The sequence below is a fragment of the Girardinichthys multiradiatus genome, unplaced genomic scaffold, assembly GCF_021462225.1.
Source record: "Girardinichthys multiradiatus isolate DD_20200921_A unplaced genomic scaffold, DD_fGirMul_XY1 scaffold_43, whole genome shotgun sequence".
Lineage (NCBI taxonomy): Eukaryota > Metazoa > Chordata > Actinopteri > Cyprinodontiformes > Goodeidae > Girardinichthys > Girardinichthys multiradiatus.
This window is the reverse complement of record NW_025917696.1, coordinates 27,411-48,513: the sequence shown is the minus strand read 5'-3', so window position 1 is coordinate 48,513 and position 21,103 is coordinate 27,411. Positions and strand designations below refer to the sequence as shown.

Here is a 21,103-nt window from a genome sequence, read left to right as displayed (position 1 = left end):
TCTTGGTATTTCAGGCATACCATATAGAAAAGCTGGTTGCCGACATGTGCCAACACAATTTATTATGGGCAGGTGACAAGCATTGGTTAAAGCTTCACCTATTCTAACAGTATTGTAACATGTCTCTCATGTGCTAAAGCAAACATGCAACAGCTGTACCATTTTTGTTGAAAGCCTTTACAGCAACATTATTTCAGCAACATTTAGATCAGAAAATGTAGTTAATTAGATATATATTTAACCAAATAACTATGTTGTAATAAATATATCCAATGACAATCACCAGGATGGTATGTAAAATGGAAACAAATTGCACTGTTATGTTACAAATAGAACTTATGCTTCACTTATTTCGTTTTGACAAAAGCAAAATCACAACAGAAACAAAACCTTCACATTCAAATCAATACAACAATGTGATTATGTTTCAGTGGTGAAGAAGACCAGCTTGAAAGAATACACTGTGTCCACAATGTAAGCAATCAGGTTAAAAAAGGTCATAAAAGAAATAACAACTAGCAAATTCCACCCACAGTTCACTGGGCAGTAGCTTGGTCTGGGATTGTCCCTGAAGCAGTAGAAGGGCCAGATGACGGCAGCTGTTATGTACATCAGCACGGCCAGTACATTGCAGACTATCAGAACCTTGCTGAAAGGTGCAGGGAAGCGGGACAGCAGGCGGCCGATAGTTAAAAGAATGATAAGGAGCGCAAAAATAAAACAAATGGAGTACACAGCAACACACCACTGAAACCTAGATAGAATGTGTAGTTGATGTAGTACAAACAGATGAAGATTATTCAGGCCACAAAGGCCTCCAGAACTTTGAGCAGGGCCAGCACAGTGGAGAGAAATCCACTGATTTCACCAGGTTTGGCCCGAGTCAGTCCAATCTCAACAGCGTACAGGATGAAGGTCAAGAAGGAGAGAACGCAGGCGGCAATCTGTCTGCCACAACTAGCACAGGTGAAGAAGATGGAGTAGAGGATCGATGCTGTGAGCACCTGCATGAATGATAATTAAAAATTGAGATGCTCATTAGATACAGAGCTAGGTTTATTCTCTTGTGCCGTAGTTACAAATACTCTTTTGAAAAGCTATAAACAGACCAAATATATGGAGGATATATATGGCATAGTCCAGGGGTCTGCAAACTTAACAATCCATAGAGGCATTTTTGCCCTCAGTCCAGCTAAATAAAATTCATTTACAGCAGCAAATGTTACATGACCTTTTAAAAAAAGACAACTTATAATATTTATTAAATATCTTTTGTTGAAAATTAATTGTCATTTTTGAAGAACCAACATTTTTAAGAGTTAAAATAAAGAAAAACATACAACCTTTGAAAGTAGAGGATGGATACATTATTTTCTAATAGAATGATTGTTATATGTGAAAAGTTATGTAAAAGAAAAACACACATTGTTTCCAACCTAATGACAAGAAAAACAAATCTAACAAAATATTACTGATACTTTTAGTGTGAATCTGTTGTGCAAATTTAATGCAATCATTCACTGAAAAAAAACTATTTAAACCTAAATTTGCTTTTAAGTATTAAGAGCCATTGTGCAAGGTCATAGTTTGCAGACCCCTAGTATAGACTGTCAAAATAAAAATTAAAATGAATTATTATGCCATCAAATGTAACAGAAATTGTTAAAATAATTGTGGCATAGATTGATATATTCTTTATAAATATCTAAATGTTGGAAGTTCATTTGTGTTATTATTCCTAATTATTAAATTTGCTTTTAAATATTATTCATGTTGATTTAACTTTTATATTATTTTTCATTTTATATCTCTTTTCACTCTTCTATTTAACACATTTATTTATTTAATTAAAAAAAAAACTTTTTTATTTATCTTCCTGAAATAATTTATATATGAATTGTATTTTGAACATTTGTTTTAAAGTAAACTTTTTGGGGAGGTTGTATATCTAAATGATTTCTTTTAAAGCCTTTATTTACCCAAGCACATTTACTATCTGTGTTACTTCCCCTTCTCTTTGTTAACTTTCCTGTCACTGTATCCTTCTTTTTTTGATTTATTTAATTTTTGTATGCTGAAGGCAGCATTTCTCATAATAACAGCCCAAAAACACATGTCTCATAATTCATAAAGTCAATATTGAATTCACTATGATAATTAATTTGATATTTACCAAAGTTTGCATGTTATATTCGATAAAAACTGTTGGTACTTTTATTACATCTGACTCTGTACTTGACATCTTAGCTCAAATAGTATTCACTAACAAGAGCTAGATAATATATAGGACAATTGTAATAAAAGGGACGCACCATTAGGGTAGCCAACATGGCAAACAAAGCAGTAAAATCATCCCAGTGAGATGGGCAGCTTTGAGCTGAGGCTGGTGAATTCCAGGACCAGTGTGAGGATGGTGACACAGAAGCAGAAGCACCAAGAAAACATGCACCAGGTCCAAAACAAGTCAGTCGCTTGGCCCACTGATGCAACCAAGCTGAAAGTGATACAAGTGAACATGATCTCCAGTATCCTCAAAATGCCCACTGGTGCTGTCAGCGCCTTGAAGTCCAGTGTAGCCATCCTGACTGTGATCCTACTGTCGGGTTGCTGTTGATTTTGCTTGCTCCTAAACTGGCTGCCTTCCTTCCTGTTGACAGGCACAAAATAACATCCTTATCAGTTGTTTCTCTTCAATAAGTAGAGGTCAACGTTACAGGAATTGTACCCTGTCACATATGACCCAACCCTTTACACTTACCTTAAAAGTCAAAGGTTGTTTATAAACTGAATGACTTTACAACCCATAAATACATTCAATCTGACAATCCATCCCCTTTGTACAAGAGTAGATAAAGCAGAGGACAGGAAGGCGTGATGGAAGAGGTGATAAATGTGCAGATGTGAAATAATAAAGAAACTGAGAAATTCCTCATTTGAGAAATACAATTTGAGTTGATGCAAACTAATACAACTTGTAAGCTGTTAAAACCAATATTTCATTTAAATTCAATTCAATTCAAAAATACTTTTATTAATCCCAAAGGGAAATTAAATGTTGTTGTAGCTCATTTCTAAACAGGTGTGGGGTGGAGGGATTGTGTTGAAATCATATGATGTGAACCAAAGTCCAAGTTTCAAGGTGGGCCCACAATTTTGAAATGTGAATTTCAGTTTTTTTATTTAAATATCTGAAATAAATTAACATATGAATGATAAATGGACTGAACTTGTATGGCACCTTTCCACTCATTCACTCACTCACTAACGCACGCACATTCATGCACCGATATGCAGATCAGTAGTGTAATGGAAAATTATTTCAAAGGGCTCTGATATTCCCTGCACCTCTCTCATTTGATTCTGTCTTTTATCACCCACAGGTGACCTTCCATCTACCTCTCACCTCTGACCTCTGTGTTTTATTAGTGTTCTGTTATTTAGAGCAGATGGACTCTAAATTCAAATGCTGGAGAGTTTTATGGTTAACACTTTCTGAAGTGTATATTTCAAGGGAAGGTAGATGGGTGGCCTCATAAATAACTTTGTTAACTCTGACCCGGGGAGGGTCTAGGGGCCATCTTTCTAAAACTCTTTGAAGTTGAGATAACACCCTCATTTTTGGTATAAATACTGTTTGTGATTTCTGTTCGGGGCTCTGTTTCACTGACTAACCTCAGTGTCAGGGTCTTCAAACGCTGAATGCCTTTGAATAAAACTTATAAGACAAAGTCCGGATTTTCTCTTGTTATGAGTCAACTTCTACCCACTTTGATAAGAAAATTCCACAACAATTTTGGCATCACGAACAGGATCTAACGTGCCAGAGGAGACCGCAGGAGGGGGACACGGACGCCTGGCCAGCCTGAGAGTTGTTCTCAGTCCACTTCCATTTTACGGAGGGGAGTCCTCATGTCCGCCTGCGGCTTCTGGCTGATTAGATCCGAACTATTTGTCTTCAAATATATCTGGGTGAGAAGTTGCTCTGTATGATATAATGTATATTATTATTTTTATTACACATTAACCATCATCTCCTAACTAATTAATTAGGTTCCAGAGTTGCGAGAGGGAGGACATCAGCTGAGGGCCCGGTTACCCTGCAAAAGGAATTGCAGGGAGGTTCTCATTGGTAACGATGGGATAAAGCAGAACACAGGGTTTTGCGGGTGGTTTTTAGCAATTTTTTACACCTCATAAAGGAGAAAAGCCAGTGGGCAGACGTGCCGCTGAACAAGTTAAAAAAAATGGTTCCGGAACCTTGAGGCATCAGGGGTGTCTCCTTCTTCAGACTCTGATTTATAAAATAATGAAAGGAAAAAGTGGGGATGATTGTGTTAAATGTGCTTTAATTTGGAAGATACGTTTGGTTTTTCACAGCGTGGAAGTTTGAGTGTAAATAAGTGAAATAGTTTAAAAAGTTTCAAGTAAAACAGTTGATGGAAAAATTAAAAAAAACATAAGAAAAGATTAAAAAGCACAGAGTGCATCAATTAAGGGGTTAAAGAGTTAAAACTTACCTGAAGGAAGTTTTGTTTGTCTTAAATATTGCGATCAGTCGGTAAAGAAGGTAAAAGTGAAAAGGGACATTAGAGATGTGAAAAGAAAGTTGTTTTAGAAAGGTGTATAATGCATGTTGTGGGAGGAAGTGACAGGCAGGGGGACAACTGACTGACTGACTGATAATATTTATTTGTACAAAATCTGAACCTATACTAAACTTTTCTTCTGCCTCTCTCACACACAAATACACACATATATGGGATTTGAGTTCAACATCTGCGTTTTTGAGTCTGGATTTTAGAAACCTGCCCTTCTCCATGGCTACTCCACCAGAGACGCTTCTCCAGCATGGCCTGAAAGAGAGAGATCTGCCTTCCTGCATGTTGAAAATCACAGTGTGACTTTCTACAAGAAAAAAAAAAACGAAACTCAGAAGAAATCTGGACTCTCTGAGATGGACAAAGATCCTTGTTGTTTGCAAGAGCCAGAAGAGCGATACACTGGATTTATATTGAAAGCATCTTGTGCGGGCAGAAGAGAAACCGGAGCAAAGTTTCTTCTTTCTCCCTCCTGGAGAAGTTAACGTGGACAAAGAATGAGTGAATGTCTCACCTACAGACCGGGGAAGGGCCTGGTTGTTTTTTGGACTGATAGAGGACTCTGTGCCATGACAGTCTGACTGTGGAGCGATTTAGAAACTGATGGGGGTAACGTACAAACACACACATATTTGCATAAATCTTTTCCTATTTTCTGCAATGAAGAACGCTTATTAACCGCTGCTCATGTGACGCTTGCTTGACGTTGACAGATATAGCGGGTTAAAATATTATTTTAGGGTTAGAAAAGTATCTTTAAAAAGGTGATAACTTAGTTCATTTGATACTTTCCGGTTAATTCTTTCAGAGAAGCAAGTTCTCTTTCGTTGTGGAATATTCAGGGTCAATTATTCTAGTTATTAAAAGTTATTAAAAGCAGAGGAAGTTACAACATCTCCAAAACTCAGCAGTAACCATGTGTTTCTATGTTATTCTCAGGACAGATCTCATGAAGGAGCATTTTTAAAACCCAGCGCATGCGTAAAACCTGATGGGTTTCTCCTTCAGATATTATTTTCTGTTGTCAGATTTTGTATTCCATAAATCTAATGGGTAGAGACCTCATTAAAACAGTCTTAGTTCTACTGCAGATGGTCTTCATACAGTTTCTGACACAGTATTTACAGTTTGGTGCAGTTTTTGTCCACAAGTGTTAACTGACGCTTATGGAAAGTACAAATTCATTGTTTTTCACAGCAGCTGCTGGGAAGAGGTTATATTAGGTTTTTCTTCCCTCTTCTGATTCATGCAGCGTGTTGATTTACACTGTACCTTATATCAGGTCCTGACAAAAAAAAACTATGAAAGGTTTGGTTCTGCAGGTTCTTTTTTCTCCCTTTGGAGAAGGAAAGGACACCTGATCAGTTCTGTGCTGCACAGAAATATTAAAACACTTGTTGTTTTATAAGATATCAGCAGCTAAAAACTTTTAAAACTTTTGAGAGTAATTGGTTTTGTTAAACACATTTTCCTTGGTAAAACAAACCTTTAAAATGAGTATGAAAAAATTGGGTTATTTAGAAAGAATCTGATTGGACAGTGGTACCACACAAAAATTAAACTAATCTCATGCTTCCTAAAAGACTCTGCATGAAAAGGCCTTCAGAACCGTGGAGTTATTTTCCACCACAGTACCAAGTTTTTAAGCATGCTTTTTCTTTATTTTAAAACAGATCTTGTTTTTGTTTTGTTTTTGGCTTTTTAGCATAATGTTTGTCTGAAGCTTCTTATGAACTGTGTTAGAAGCAAATATGATCTGAGGTAAATTAGGAGCTGTGAACTAATAATTTTAAATCTGATTATTGTCCAAGCAGAAATAATATATTTAGCCAATCCTTCAATCTCTGCAGAAAGTTAACACCATTGTTCAATGCAGTAGTACTCAACTTGTGGTTCCTGGACTCCTGAAGCCTGTAAGCCATAGATTTTGGGTCCATGAAATTATAAGACTTAATTAAAGGTAGGCTGATTACTTATTAAAATAGATCTAAGCCAATGATGAGTTCCAGTCATTTTGGTGACTTTGAAATGCAATAATACTCAAAATTTCTACTCTGGGGAACACAGATTGGGGTTGAAGAGTTTAGTTTTGGAACCAAGGTTAGGACTTGTATAACGGAATAAAGACAAGTAAAATCCTTTATTTTAGGAAAAGAAAAGAAATAAAGGCTCTCTTAACAGTAAGAGGATGGTCGGCTCAAACTCAAGTCTCCTTGTTTGATTTCTTAGGGTTTAAAGATTAAAGGAATACATAGGAGTACAAAGGTACACAAGGTAATTTCAGATTACTAAGAGATAAAATATTGGAACATTTATCACCATTTGGATTGTGAAAGAGGGGTTCTAGTAATAAGTTCTCCCCAACTCTCAAAATTTAAATAGCCAAATTAAAGAAAATGATGTTTTTTTTTTTTTAAACATTATGTGGGGAAAAGTCCAGTTTGGAGACAAGCTTCTTATCTTAATTTCTGATTAAGTCAAACACTGCAGTTTTGTTTAGTTTGGGTATAACATGAAAATGTCAATGCTGACTTTTCTAATTTCCCCTCGGGGATCAATAAAGTATCTTTGAATTTGAATTGAATTAAATTAAAAATACTTCTTTGCATTTAACTTGAAATTCTGCAATACAGCTGCGATCAAATTGAGCCAAACAAAAAGAGAATTATAACAATAACTCTCAGGATTGTAGTTATTATTATTACAGAGTTACAGTACAAAGAATTAGCAAAAGATTTCAGCATCAGTAAATTTGGATTCATATAAGAGAAAACTGTTGCTGTGCTTCTAAATACTTTGAGATCTCTTTGGACTATGTGCACTCATTTTTAAAAAGGATCCTGACGATTGTCATAACAAAATTGATCAATTATAGCATTAAAAGATATGGCTGAGAAAACATATTCTGAAAAAAAATTGTTAAAAATTTATTTGATTTCTTGAAGCTTCAAATTTGGCCATTTGTCTGTCTCTGATGTTTTGTCTTTGTTTTGTTGGTATGAATGTTTGATTATATGTTGCATGAAACAATAATCCATATTTGGAATAATGTTTCTAAATCTCAGATTGATTAAACTTTGAGTTTTCAGGAGAGTTAAGAAGCAGCTTGTTTCTGAGGTAGGTGCATGTTAATAGCTTTGCAGTTTAAGTTACACTAATGTGGGATGGGATGAAGAAACTGTGGGTCCGCCCATAGGCTGTCAATCAGAGGTTAGTTCTGCCTGACTCCGCCCATCTACTAGATTGGTTCATGCCTTTGCTGTCGTGGTAACGCTTAGCACCTCCCTTCCTGAGTTTTAACACTGTTTAAGAGACAATAGAATCAAAACGCTTGTATTGATTGTTGCCTTAATAACATGTTTTTTTTGTATAATGATTAAGGATGTAGCATGACTTTTAGATTTATGTGTTTTATTATTAAAAGGTTAATGAAATAGTTTAAACTAGTTTGAAGAATTAGTTTTGCATGCAGAATCATTGGTGATTTATTAGATTGAAAGTTTCCCTGGTGCCATTAAGCTAGCTGACAATTCAAGATATGCCAAAAGTAAGGAATATATTTTTGATAAAGAATCAGAGTCATGCCTTTATACTTGGTGGGAATTATTTATTAGATTCAATTTGTAGGGTTTATGCATCTGAATTACATTAGATGTCCATTAATCTAATACTCATCTTCATACAAGACAAATCAGGATGATATGTGACTACTTTCTAAGTGAGACATTGATGAACTGAATGACAGTTAAATTGAATTGCAGTTAAAAACATCTGGATTTTCTTTATGTTGCTTTCGTTAAATTCATAGTGACACATAGTTATGTCAGAATTCATTTCTTTGGTTCTAGGTTATGTGATCTTGGTTACTAAAACATTTTTGTACAAACTTTTTGCTGGATTGTCGCATGGGTTGGACCGTGCGCCAGAAGAGGGGAATGTCAGAATAAAGTAACATGGGGTTCCAAAAGTTTTAGCACTCATGGGAAAAAGGGTAGCTCATACCTCCAGTGAGGACTTAGTGACAATGCGAGAGAGACGTTGTACTTTGTTTATATAAATGGTGCATAGCGCCCTAAGACCACATTATGAAAACCTCTCTGAAATTATGGTGTTGATTCTTTTGTGAAATTTTATATCTCCACAGATTAGCCCATTTTTGAAATTATTTGTGGGTATTCTGAAACTATGAAATGTTGACCTGTAATCAGACCTTCCTCAAACATCATGTCACATTTTTGATATTCAGAATATTTAGCTGATGGTCATTGCTAGTATATCAGGTGAAGTCAGAAGATCAATTATTTGGATTTTGTTGGATGTTTTGATGAAGTTCATGTAGTTAAGCACTTAGGTTTGAGAATGGGACTTTGAATTGAAAATTAGCCAAGTGTTGTGAAGGCTCTACCTATTGTTCTCACTTATATGAGATTGAGACAAAGGACACAGGCAAATCTCAGTCCTTTTGAAGTGCTGTGTGGCAGGTCTCCTAATTTGGACATGCGGATATTGCCAAGATAATTTTCTTCCACATCTTTGTGTGAAGATAGGATGTTGTTTTACTGTCAAAACCTGTCCACTGTGTTTTCTCAAGTTTTCACAGACGGCTGCATTACCAGAAACAGCCACTTCCACCCTCCAGTTCTTTATTCCTGGCGACTGGATTCTGGTCAGAGAATTTAGGAGAAAACACAGGAAGTCCAGGTGCTGGAATGGCCCATATCAGATCCTACTAGACACCCAGAAAAGCTGCAGGAAAGCTGCAGGAAAGCTCCAGCTCCTCCAGCTTCATCTGGCTTCCAGGACGCAAGTCATCTTCCAACTGGATCATCCACGGCCTGAAAGGTGTGAGGACAGCGGACCACCACAAGATAAAGAACTGTAAGCTGATCACTGGCGAGTGATTGAACAGGTGGTTGAAGAACACTGTTCTTACAAGGGCACAATAATCCCTTGGGCAGTGGAACGTTATTTCAGAATCTACTTAAGGCCATCGCATTGCCTGAAAGTTAGAAATTATAAGGTCATTTGCCTCACTGCACACACACCACAGTGAGAGATTCTTTCCTCCCACTTTGACAGCGAGACTGACTCTGAGGAGGATATCTCGGATGCTTTTATCTAACTTTTATGTTTATTGCTTGATATTTATCATTATGGTATTATTACAAATTTGAATGTGTTCATTTCCACCGTTGTTTAGTTGGACTATGGAAGCCTAACTTCCAGCAGGTTAGAGTTCCTGTTTCTAAATATATTTCTAGAGGAGCTTCCAACGACCGCCCACCTGTACCAGACTGGTAACAGGGCAGCTTGAAGCGCAGAAGCCACTCAGGAGAGGCAGCAGGATTTTTGTTTTTTTTAAAGTTGTTTATAATTTGTTTTCTTTGAGAAAAAACTGTTTGCTTTCTGTACCAGAAGAAAGGACATTCCACTTCAAGGTCACGATGCAGTTAAATGGAAGATGGTCTGTTCTGATGCTAATGATTGGTATTTCAAGTATTTTTATAACTCTTGTGTTCATTTGGGAAAAGGTGCAGCAAAGACAATGTAAGGCTAATTTGAGGAATTGTGTTAATAATACTCATCAGCTGATTCGAAGAGAGATCCATCACTTTTCTGACTACTATGATCATGCTGATAATGTCTGGTGGCAACTGATGCATCAAACCGTGAGGAAGATAAGAAATGATAGTTGCTATGTTTGTGGTTTGATTCCACATGCTATTAATGATCAACCATTTTTGGTACCAGTTCCTATTGATACTGCTTATACTCTAGCTACTTTCTTTCCAGATAACCGGTTGGTGGAGGTCATTTTTCCTTGGGTGAGGAATTATGCTGTACGGAAAAGCAGAAATGTTAGTAAATTTTCTAGTGAGACTAATTTAACGTGTGCGTCTACAGGAACTCTTTATAGATTTCGGGGTAATAGAAATCCAATTAAAGATCCAGATATTTGTATTGCTCAGGAGGAAAGCACACCTTATTTCCTTGGAAAGACGGTGGGTTGTAAAACTATTATACCAGTTTCATGTGCCTTGACCCACATTAATACATCTAGACCTTGTCCTGTCAGAACTGATCCTTATACTATTTCAGAATCTTTGGCTCCAGATCCTTTTGTGTTAACTCTTAATCTTACAGCCTTACCGAATGGAAGTCAATTGTATGGCATGGCAGGTAAATTAACCAGGGTTCTTGTTACTTTTCCTAGTAGAGATGGGTTCTCGTGTCCTAAGAACATGGTTTGGATGTGTGAAAACAGATCATATCTGTATCTGCCTGCTAATTGGTCTGGAGTATGTTATCTAGCTCATTTACTACCTACAGTCATGACTTATGATTCAATCAGCCCATTATTAGAGAGGAAGACAATGCTCAAACGGCAAAAGAGAGCTAGGATCCCACATTGGAAAGGGATTTTGGGTACAATTTTTCCTAGTTATGGTGCTGCTAATGCCGCCCATAGGATTAATGAGTTGTCAGTTGAGTTAGAAAATCTTACTGCTTTATCTGAGGAAGGTTTCACTGTTCTAACTACGGAGCAGCAGGCTATAAGAACTATGAGTTTGCAAAATAGAATGGCTTTGGATTATCTGTTTGCTGAGAGGGGTGGCATTTGTCATTTAATTGGGGAACAATGTTGCACTTTTATTCCCGATGTGTCTAAGAACATGACAAGTATCCATGATAAGTTTGAGGACTTGCTGACGACCCAACAGAAGGAGAATATGAGTTCCTCTTGGAATCCTTGGTCTTGGTTCTTTACTGGTGGATGGACATCTTGGTTAGTAAAAATTGGAGTGATTATTTTATGTTTCTTTTTGATTTTGATGTTTCTTTCATGTTGTATTATTCCAATGGTTAGGGGAATGGTGATGAGACTGATACGTTTTTCTATGTTGCCTGTTGATAAGGATGTGAACTTAATTTCTGTTTGTCATGATTGTGATGATTCTGCATTTGAGGTGACAGATGGTATGGATACCGATGGATTTTATGTTGCTTAAGATGCTTTAATGATGGGCTAACTCTAAAGTGTTTGGGGAGTTATTACTGATGTTCAGCATTTTAGTGGTATATATAGAGATTTGGAGTTTTTTTTTTTAAGTGTTGTTATCCTTATTATTTTAGCTTTGTTTTGGTTGTAATTTGGGAACAGTAGATCTTAGAGAAAGCCATGAAATAACACATGTATGTGTTATATATTCTTTTCTTTTATTAGTTTTACTTTGATTATAAGCTTGGGTGATGGTTTTGTAGAATTTTCTTTTGGTTATGTGATTATCTTGTAATCAGAAGAAAGGAGTGTAATGGAAAATTCTTTCAAAGTGCTCTGATATTCCCTTCACCTCTCTCATTTGATTCTGTCTTTTATCACCCACAGGTGACCTTCCATCTACCTCTCACCTCTGACCTCTGTGTTTTATTAGTGTTCTGTTATTTAGAGCAGATGGACTCTAAATTCAAATGCTGGAGAGTTTTATGGTTAACACTTCCTGAAGTGTATATTTCAAGGGAAGGTAGATGGGTGGCCTCATAAATAACTTTGTTAACTCTGACCCGGGGAGGGTCTAGGGGCCATATTTCTAAAACTCTTTGAAGTTGAGATAACACCCTCATTTTTGGTATAAATACTGTTTGTGATTTCTGTTCGGGGCTCTGTTTCACTGACTAACCTCAGTGTCAGGGTCTTCAAACGCTGAATGCCTTTGAATAAAACTTATAAGACAAAGTCCGGATTTTCTCTTGTTATGAGTCAACTTCTACCCACTTTGATAAGAAAATTCCACAACAGTAGGCAAACTGAGGTCAGGTGCCTTGCTCATGGGCACATCGTCATGCAGCAGGGGGAGCTGGAATTGAACCCACAACCCTCAGATTGCAAGACGACCACGCTTCCCCATGTCTTGAGATATACCTTACATAACCATATTTAACCATAGTTGGATTTGTTCATTTGGCTCGATAGATATCCATTACAGCTCCATCTCACATTTTGGCGGACTGAACCAAGCAAGCTGTGGATACAGACTTTAGTGATGAATGTAAGAAAGGATTTGAGAAATCACAGGAAAAACACACAAATATAAAAAATAAATATTAATAGTAACATGGTGGATGTCTTCAGGTAAGTGGATGCAAGTGTGTGGAATAGCAAAATGCTGCTTGTAATGACTGTTCTTAGCAACTCTACAGAGCTGTCATTCAATGTGTGAATGATGCACTTTTTAAAGTTGCTTTGCTTGAATCCAGAGGCACTGCAATTTTTACCATGTAGTGAAAAACAGATGATTATTTCATAACCTGAACTCATCTACTCTTACATATAGGCCCACTCCCTGTGAGATTTATGTTTTCATGGAGGAGATTACTCGCTTAACTGAGGCTCATTCTAAGGTGCCCAGTGAACTTTAACATGTTTTTTTAGTAAAACTAAAGGGTCGACTTTTCTAATTTGGTCTTTAATGCAAGAACACTTGGATAATGATAATAATCAGTAGACTTTAAACATGTTATGACAGTAAGAAGGAAATTCTGGTGAGAAAAAGTATCCAGCAAAATAAGGACACTGCATTGGGAAGGTTTTATTCCACCGTGAAAGGAATAGCGATAAATTAAGGTAGGGCCCCGCCAAGAAGGGGGCCAAATAAAACGACTAAGGGTTATTCCCCTGCGAGGGAATAGAATAAGCGCTATAAAAGTAAAAAGAACGGAGTAAATTGAGCTCATAAAATAACACCAAGTTAACTTAGAAACAATTACGAGGTACCTGAAACTAACTGTGTGTCTGTGTTGTGTGTATATGGAGGACTAAGCATTTTAACAGAATCATAGTAGGATTCTACTAGTCCTGTGTTTTCTTTTGCCCAGATTAAAACTACGTACTGGTGACTTTGGAGATTCAGGTCGGATTTCATTCCAGAAAATTAACACCGCTGCGAATTAGTCGCAGTAGAAGGGCGTGTTAATGTCCTCTCCTTAAAGTCTCATGCCAGTGACCTTTTATCTGGGACATTCATACTACAATTAAACTAAACCAAGCATTATTTAAAATAATAACAACTACCAAAAATAGTGACCAAGGTAGCCCCAAATTATAATGGTGTTATACTACCAACAACACCATGATAAAATGCAAAAGATTCATTTTACAGGGAAATAATTCCATATTTGGCTCAGATTGTGTGCATTCTTGATTTTTCCTCTTTGAGAGAAGTTAAATTTCAGCTCTGTGAAATGACCTTGACAAAGAGATGCAGCTGCCTGAAAACAAAGATAAAACTTCTGCAAACAGCAGAAGCCTGTCTCTGCTGAGAGCTCTGATGAAGATTGTAACTCTACCCTGCATGTGTCAAACTCAAGATCCGCGGGCCAAAACCGGTCCCCAGAAGTTTAGTGATTCTCTAGACGTAGAGCCTTTAATATGGTGATTGTGTGCTTGAATGTTATCTTGTCAATCAATAAGCAGTTTTGTTTACATTCTGCCACAATCTGCCTTTTGAAAATGTTTTGAATCTTGCTCTTTATGTATAAAAAAAAAAAGAAAAATTGGCTAAAGTCTGCAGACACAAAATGAACCTGGATTGAAGCTCTAACTATGTTTATTTAATCTGAGATCCTCTCCAAATGCAACAGTATATGTCAGTCTACATGAGATACTAACAACTTCACCTACTGGTATAATATAAAGATCTGATTGAATATGTGAAACAAACAATGATGAAAGTTTTCAACAGGTGATGCTCATCCAGGAGGAAGACAGTGTTCCTAGGAAATGCAGCTCATTCATTAACAATCAATTTTTCTCCTATAGGTGGAAGTTTTGCTGACTAATCATAGGCTGGATCTATGAAACATTATGTGCACAGACCAAATGACCAAGGTTCTGACTGACTTATGAACCTCACTGACCTGACAATGATAACATGACACCCAACAGACAACACCTTTAAGGTGGACCCCACTAAGACCACCTTATTGATTCTTGGTGAATAAAAAGGAATTGAAGCGTTCAAAACAGACCTAGTGGAAAAAAGGGGTTATGAAACGATGTGCATTTTAAGAATAATAGAAGTCAAATTATGTTCAAATGTTTGCAAATAAAATTACTCTGACAGAGAAATAAGTAAGTAGTGTGTGAATGTGTGTGAACGGGAATGACTGATTTCATTGTAATGCATCTTTGAGGGACCTTAAAAGCGCTAATAAAGGTCTGATGTTCTGATGATCTTTGCTAAATTTATATCTTAATAAGGTTTCCAGAATCTTTTCCAAAAAATCATATAAAGATAGCAAAGGTTCTACCTGTATTGAAAATACTGATAACCATAAGAAAGTTCATAGATCCATCTTCAATTTTTCATAATTCTTTTACAAACAGGGTATTTAAACTTTCATGTGGCCAAAATGTCTGTGTTTGACTTTCTGTTTTTGTGAAATAAATGTCTGTTTTATGTTATGTAAAAATTAGAGTCCTAAACATTACCATAATAATATTAGGTCAGTTCTCTATGGTAAAACAAAAAGATTTTAACAGATGTTTAGACGTTTTCCAGTCAGGTTCAAAATGATTGAATTAGACTCAAACTTAACATAAGATGAAATTAACCTTAACAGAATTACTGAACTGGACTGAAATAGATAAAACTTGAGTTAATTGAAACAAACTTTAGTTAAGATTATAAGATATAATATGCCCTTCATTTTTTGTGTTCATCAGTGAGTGAGTTTTTATTTTTTATTTTTAATAGACAAGATATTTCCCAAACACCATTATCAAACTCACAAACGGTGTTTGTAGATGGCTCAGCATCTAAAGATGAATATGGAAAGAATAGAGTTGGTTATGCAGTAACAACCATCGACAGAATAACTGAAGCTAAATCTCGACCCAATACATGCTCAGCCCAAACAGCAGAATTATATGCTGTAGTAAGAGCATGCGAACTTCATGAGGGACAAATACTTACTATATACACAGACAGCCAATACATGTTCGGATCAGTACATCACCATGCTAAGATTTGGCAAAATAGAGGTTTTAAAACATCATCAGGGACAGAACTAACTCATTTCAACCTATTAAAGAGAAAATGTCAGATCTGCTATTTATAGACACAGACGTGCTGAAAGACGCCCAACAGTCAGCACCCAAGACAAAAATAAAGGACTGGCTAAAGAGAGGAGCACAGAAAAAAGATGACATCTATCAGATAGAAGATAAACCAATCCTCCCAAAAAATTTATACAACACAGCGACTACAGTGACACATTGGGAAGACCCCCGTATCACGGGGGAATATGTCACATCTAGTAAAACATCAATTCTACACTATAAATGTTCTGACTATGCAAAGAATTTTTGCAGATCATGCATAATTTGTTGCAAACACAACTCACAGGGCAACCTGAGGCCCAAAAGAGGACAGTTCCCAGCAGCAGCACACCCATTTCATACCATACGTATGGTATTCCACAGATTATAAGATCAGATAATGGGGCTCACTTTGTAAATAAACTAATAGAACTATGTTCTACAGCATTAGGTTTCCAACTAAAAAACCATTGCTCATATCACCCACAATCGGCTGGATTAGTGGAGCGCGCAAATGGGACAATAAAAAACAGACTGAGAAAAACAGTTGAGGAGACAGGCAGACCGTGGCCAGACTGTCTGTCTCTGGTCAAACTATGGATGAGAATAACTCCAAATCAAACTGGCCTCACTCCACTTGAAATAGTACATGGCATGGTTTCCTCTGCCTTCTGATATGAATGAAATAGAGAAAGCACAACAGGAAACTTCATTAGCTGAGTGGATGAATAAAATGTTGCAGACAACAGAAGCACAAATGTCCAGTAGTCTGCCGATAATCTCTGCTCCTATCCCACAGAACGACCTGAGGCCTGGAGACCTGGTCCTGATTAAGACACTCCACAGGAAGGATTGGAGCACTCCTTGGTGGAAATTGCCGTTTCAAGTACTCCTGACAACGCCCACAACTCTGAAAATAGCAGAGAGGCCTTCCTGGATCCATAAAAGCCACTGTAAGCCAGTTTTGCCGTTACAGGATCCAGATCAACCGACGTGGTAGCAGAGGAAGACCGGCTACAAAGGGACTGGAGGACCCATAGGGTCCAGTGTCTCAAACCGGTAAAGAAAACAGCTGATCTGCGCCCAACTTATAAAATGGCTCTCTGTAACATGTGGACAGGACTGATAAGCCTGAGCTTAATTCTGGTAGCAGGACTCTTTCTCTGTCTAAAGCAGGATCCACAGGAGGCGATACCGAACCAGAAGAGATGGACATCAGACGGGACCCATCTCAGACCACTGACGGAAGGACATGACACACACCCATTTTTGCAAAATTACTGGTACCGTTACATGTTCGATACAGCTAAAACGCAAAATAAAACTGCTTGTTATGTATGTTCCATAATGCCCGTGCACTCCCAAGGCCCCACCATATATGTCAAAGCTATGAATGATTCACAGGCAAATTGCACCTCCTCCTTTGGAGCACTAGGATATGCACGTCGCGATCAATTTATCTTACCAGGTCAGTTTCCAGCAGCGAACCAGAGTTTAAATTATACGTGCAACCCTCATAATTGTACCTGTCCCGATTTCTGGAGAGCTTTCAATATTACAGAAGGAGAAAAAGTCTCCCTTTTTCAATGCATATTTAAAAGGACATAAAACAGCATGCCCAGTGTTACAACAAAAACAAAGGGAACAACTCTACTTACATGGGTACAAGTACAAATTGTAAAACAACATTTCAGATTACAACCTTCATGCAAAATGGCACATACTGGATAGAAGGGGTGGCATGGTTATGTGGTAATAACGCTTATTATGTGCTTCCACCCAGCTGGTATGATGTATGTGCCCTAGTTTTCACATCAGATCACACTGTGGTACTTAGTAAGCAGACTATAGTTATACCACATAGGAGGTCAGAAAGGGAAATAGATGTTAAACCACATGACCCCATTTGGGGAACAAATGTCCCAGATGAATTTAAACTTTGGCCTAAAGATGATAAAACACTATTATCTCTCTTACCCTGGTTGGGTGTGGGAAAATTAATGCTGTGCGTGGAAACTTTAAGTTATCGATTTAGATTGTTTCTAAATAACTCTATAATAGTAGAAGAGGGTCAAAACACAGAAATGAGCGCTATGCGAGCCATGATAATTCAGAACCGCATGGCTTTGGATATTCTAACAGCATCAACGGGGGGCGTTTGTGTTCTATTGAATAACACCTGTTGCACATATATCCCAGATAATATACACTCTGCAAACGTAACGGGAGCATTAAACAATCAACAGAATCTGCAAAATGTCATGGCACATTACCACCCAGATCCTAACTTTTCTTGGTTAGATTGGATGCTCACAGGGGGATGGATAAATCTGTTTAAGGTTCTCCTAGTTGCAGTAATAGCATGCATGGGCCTTCTGTGTCTCCTGTCAATATGTATTATCCCATGTTGCAAATGCATGGTACAAAGAATAGTAACTCAGTCAGTCACGGTGGCATATGCAACACTGAACCAGGTAGAAATGCCCAAAAATGAAGGAGACGATTATGATGACATGTTGTAAATAAATCACCTCAAAAGCCTGAGTGTACTCATACATTGTATTTCATAAAATGACCTTACAGCAGAAAATCTTCTCATGTTGGACTCCGGCAGGGCTGCCCTTTGTCGCCGGTCTTGTTCATAACTTTTATGGACAGGATTTCTAGACGCAGCCAAGGGCCGGAGGGGGTCTGGTTTGGGGACCAGTGGATTTCGTCTCTTCTTTTTGCAGATGACGTGGTCTCGCTGGCCCCCTCTAGCCCAGACCTACAGCATGCGCTGGGGTGGTTCGCAGCCGAGTGTGAAGTGGATGGGATGGAGATCAGCTCCTCCAAGTCAGTGGCCATGGTTCTTGACTGGAAAAGGTTGGCTTGTCCTCTTCAGGTTGGACGGGAGATGCTGCCTCAAGTGGAGGAGTTCAAGTATCTTGGGGTACGTCCCACCAGGAGGAGGCCCAAGGGACGGCCCAGGACATGCTGGAGGGACTATGTCTCTGGGCTGGCCTGGGAGTGCCTTGGGCTCCCCCGGAGGAGCTGGAGGAGGAGTCTGGGGAGAGGGACGTCTGGGTGTCTAAACTGAGCTTGCTGCCCCCGCAGCCCGGTCCCGGATGAAGCGGAAGACGACGAGTACAACCAGAATGAGTAATTAACCTCTTAAGCCCAGAGTGGCTTTGAGAAGTTTGAGCTCAAAATAACAAGCACAAATCTAACTGAATTGACATACTCTATCTAAACAATCATTATGTTAATAATTATGTGTATCAAATTGGAGTAATAATTCTGGCCTTCCTTTGCTGCTGGTTGAGTGAAACCTGGGTGGATTACGACAAAATGTATTTTTGGAATCTGTGAGCTCTCTGCTTACAGCAAACATGCTGGTTGTGCATCTAGAAGCCGTGTGGTGAACAGCTGACACCCAGTTTTGTGCTTCGTCATTTTGTGGAGTTTGTTTATTTTCTGATTAAACTGCCTTTAGTTTTAACTGTTTTTGGTGCTTGTAAAAATAGTTTTTATCAGCTTTTAGACAAGATTCTATTATTTCTGTGGATACCACATATTTTTAAGTTTAACTGATTAAACTTGCGGTAAAGAAAGTAGAAGAAAACAAGAGTTAAATTCTTCTACCAGTACTGGGGGTTGGGGCTTAAGAGGTTAAAACCTATTGAGAGGTGGACTTAGGCTATAATTTGATCTATTACAACTTGTCTTGGAGTGGCTTTCCTTTTTTGAAATTTGTTTTCTTTACGTAGTATTAATTTTAGTTTGTTTCCAATTTTTGTTAAAAGAAGAGATTTAAGAACTTTATTCAAAAATCTGCATTCTTGACACTGAGGACTTTTTCAAAATCAACGCAAAACATTTTTTTAAAAGTAGTTGGTGCTTTACCTTCCCAACAATCCATACATTTGTGTGTGAGTAAGTAATCAATTGATCTGATTAATGTAGGGAAGCCAAAAGCTTTAAATACTAAATCCACACTATACCTAATGAATCGTCTTTATTTACAGTGTTGGCCTAAATCCTTTAAATCACAATTTGTATTTGAGTGGCCAAGGGCAGTTCTGTTCATCAACATGTTAATTCTTGCTGCATTCTATCATTTCCTGCTTGGCTGTGTTATCTGGGTTTGTCTCCCTTGGAATCGCAAATTATTTTCAAATAACGTGCCGTTGTAGCGTTTTTAGATTTAAACCCTTAAATACTTTTATTGTATGTTTTAGAAAGACAGTCATGCTTTACAAGCTATTTTGAACTGGTCATTTGTTTATTACACAATTCTAAAAAGCTTTTAAATATACAGTATTTAATAGCAGCAGCAAAGCCTTCCCTTCATGATTATCTAGCTCACTGATCTCTATGCAGTTTATATTTTACTTGCATGTTTCTCCTTTTGCTCAACAGTTCATGTGCTTTTACATAGAGGAAATACACGAGCTGTATATAGTAAAACTGTATTTAGGTAACAAGCTTCAAAAAAGGGAACTTTTTGCAAATAGTTTACACTTAGCAACTGAAGCAGGAATAAGAATAATCTATTGATTGCATGTCAAAAGTGTTTTGTTTTTTCCTGTATACATTCCCTGTCTCTTCTTCACTTTATTTAAAGTTTCATCAAAGTATACAACAAAAAGCCTAAACAAAGTGCTCACGATCTTTTTAGGTGTATAACTTAAATACATTAAAGCAGATTTTCTTCTGCAGTATAATTAAAACATTTTTTGACAAATTAATTTTACTTACCAATGTTAATCTTGTAGGCAAACTGTTTCCAACAACCCCACAAATTAGCTTTGTGGGGTTTGCTTGAGGTTTAACCCTTTTCCTGTTTTTACACTCTCAGTGGGTGGGACTTGCTTGTCTGTTTTGCAAAGTCAAATTATTGTTCGCAATTGGTTTCAATTCTGGAGCAATGGAAACTGAGCAGTAATTTTAACTGAAACCAAACAAGCAATGCAGCTTGGTCAACTCTGCAGAACATTTGTTAATTAATCCATTGTTCTTTTGCAATTAATAGAATCAGGGCTTGACATTAACTTTTTGCTCACCAGCCACTGTGGCTAGTGGTTTTCCAAAGTTACTAGCCCCTCAGCATTTTCACCAGCCACAATGTTGTTGTTGAGAATTTATGATTAATATGATTAAAGCTGACTATAGCGTGGTAAAGTTTACTTGAACTAGAATTACAAAATTTTTAAATGTAAATGACCCTTAGACTACATAAAATATTTACCACTTCAGATCATTATCAAGCAATCAGCTCCGATAAGGTTCTGTGCTGGGGCGTTTTTAGGGTCTAAAACATTGGGGGTTTTAGGCCAAACCCAAAATATTTATATTTTCATAAGACTGTTTCTAAGTAATTTAAAGTTAAAATAACATAGGACATATTGTACCAGTTCTTTGTCTC

The 21,103-nt window shown here is 37.4% G+C and overlaps 1 pseudogene; it reads right to left on the bottom strand.

Annotated features, from left to right (window-relative positions):
• Positions 1-29: 29 nt before the first annotated feature.
• LOC124865212 lies at positions 30-20,518 on the bottom strand (annotated as a pseudogene).
• Positions 20,519-21,103: the final 585 nt, after the last annotated feature.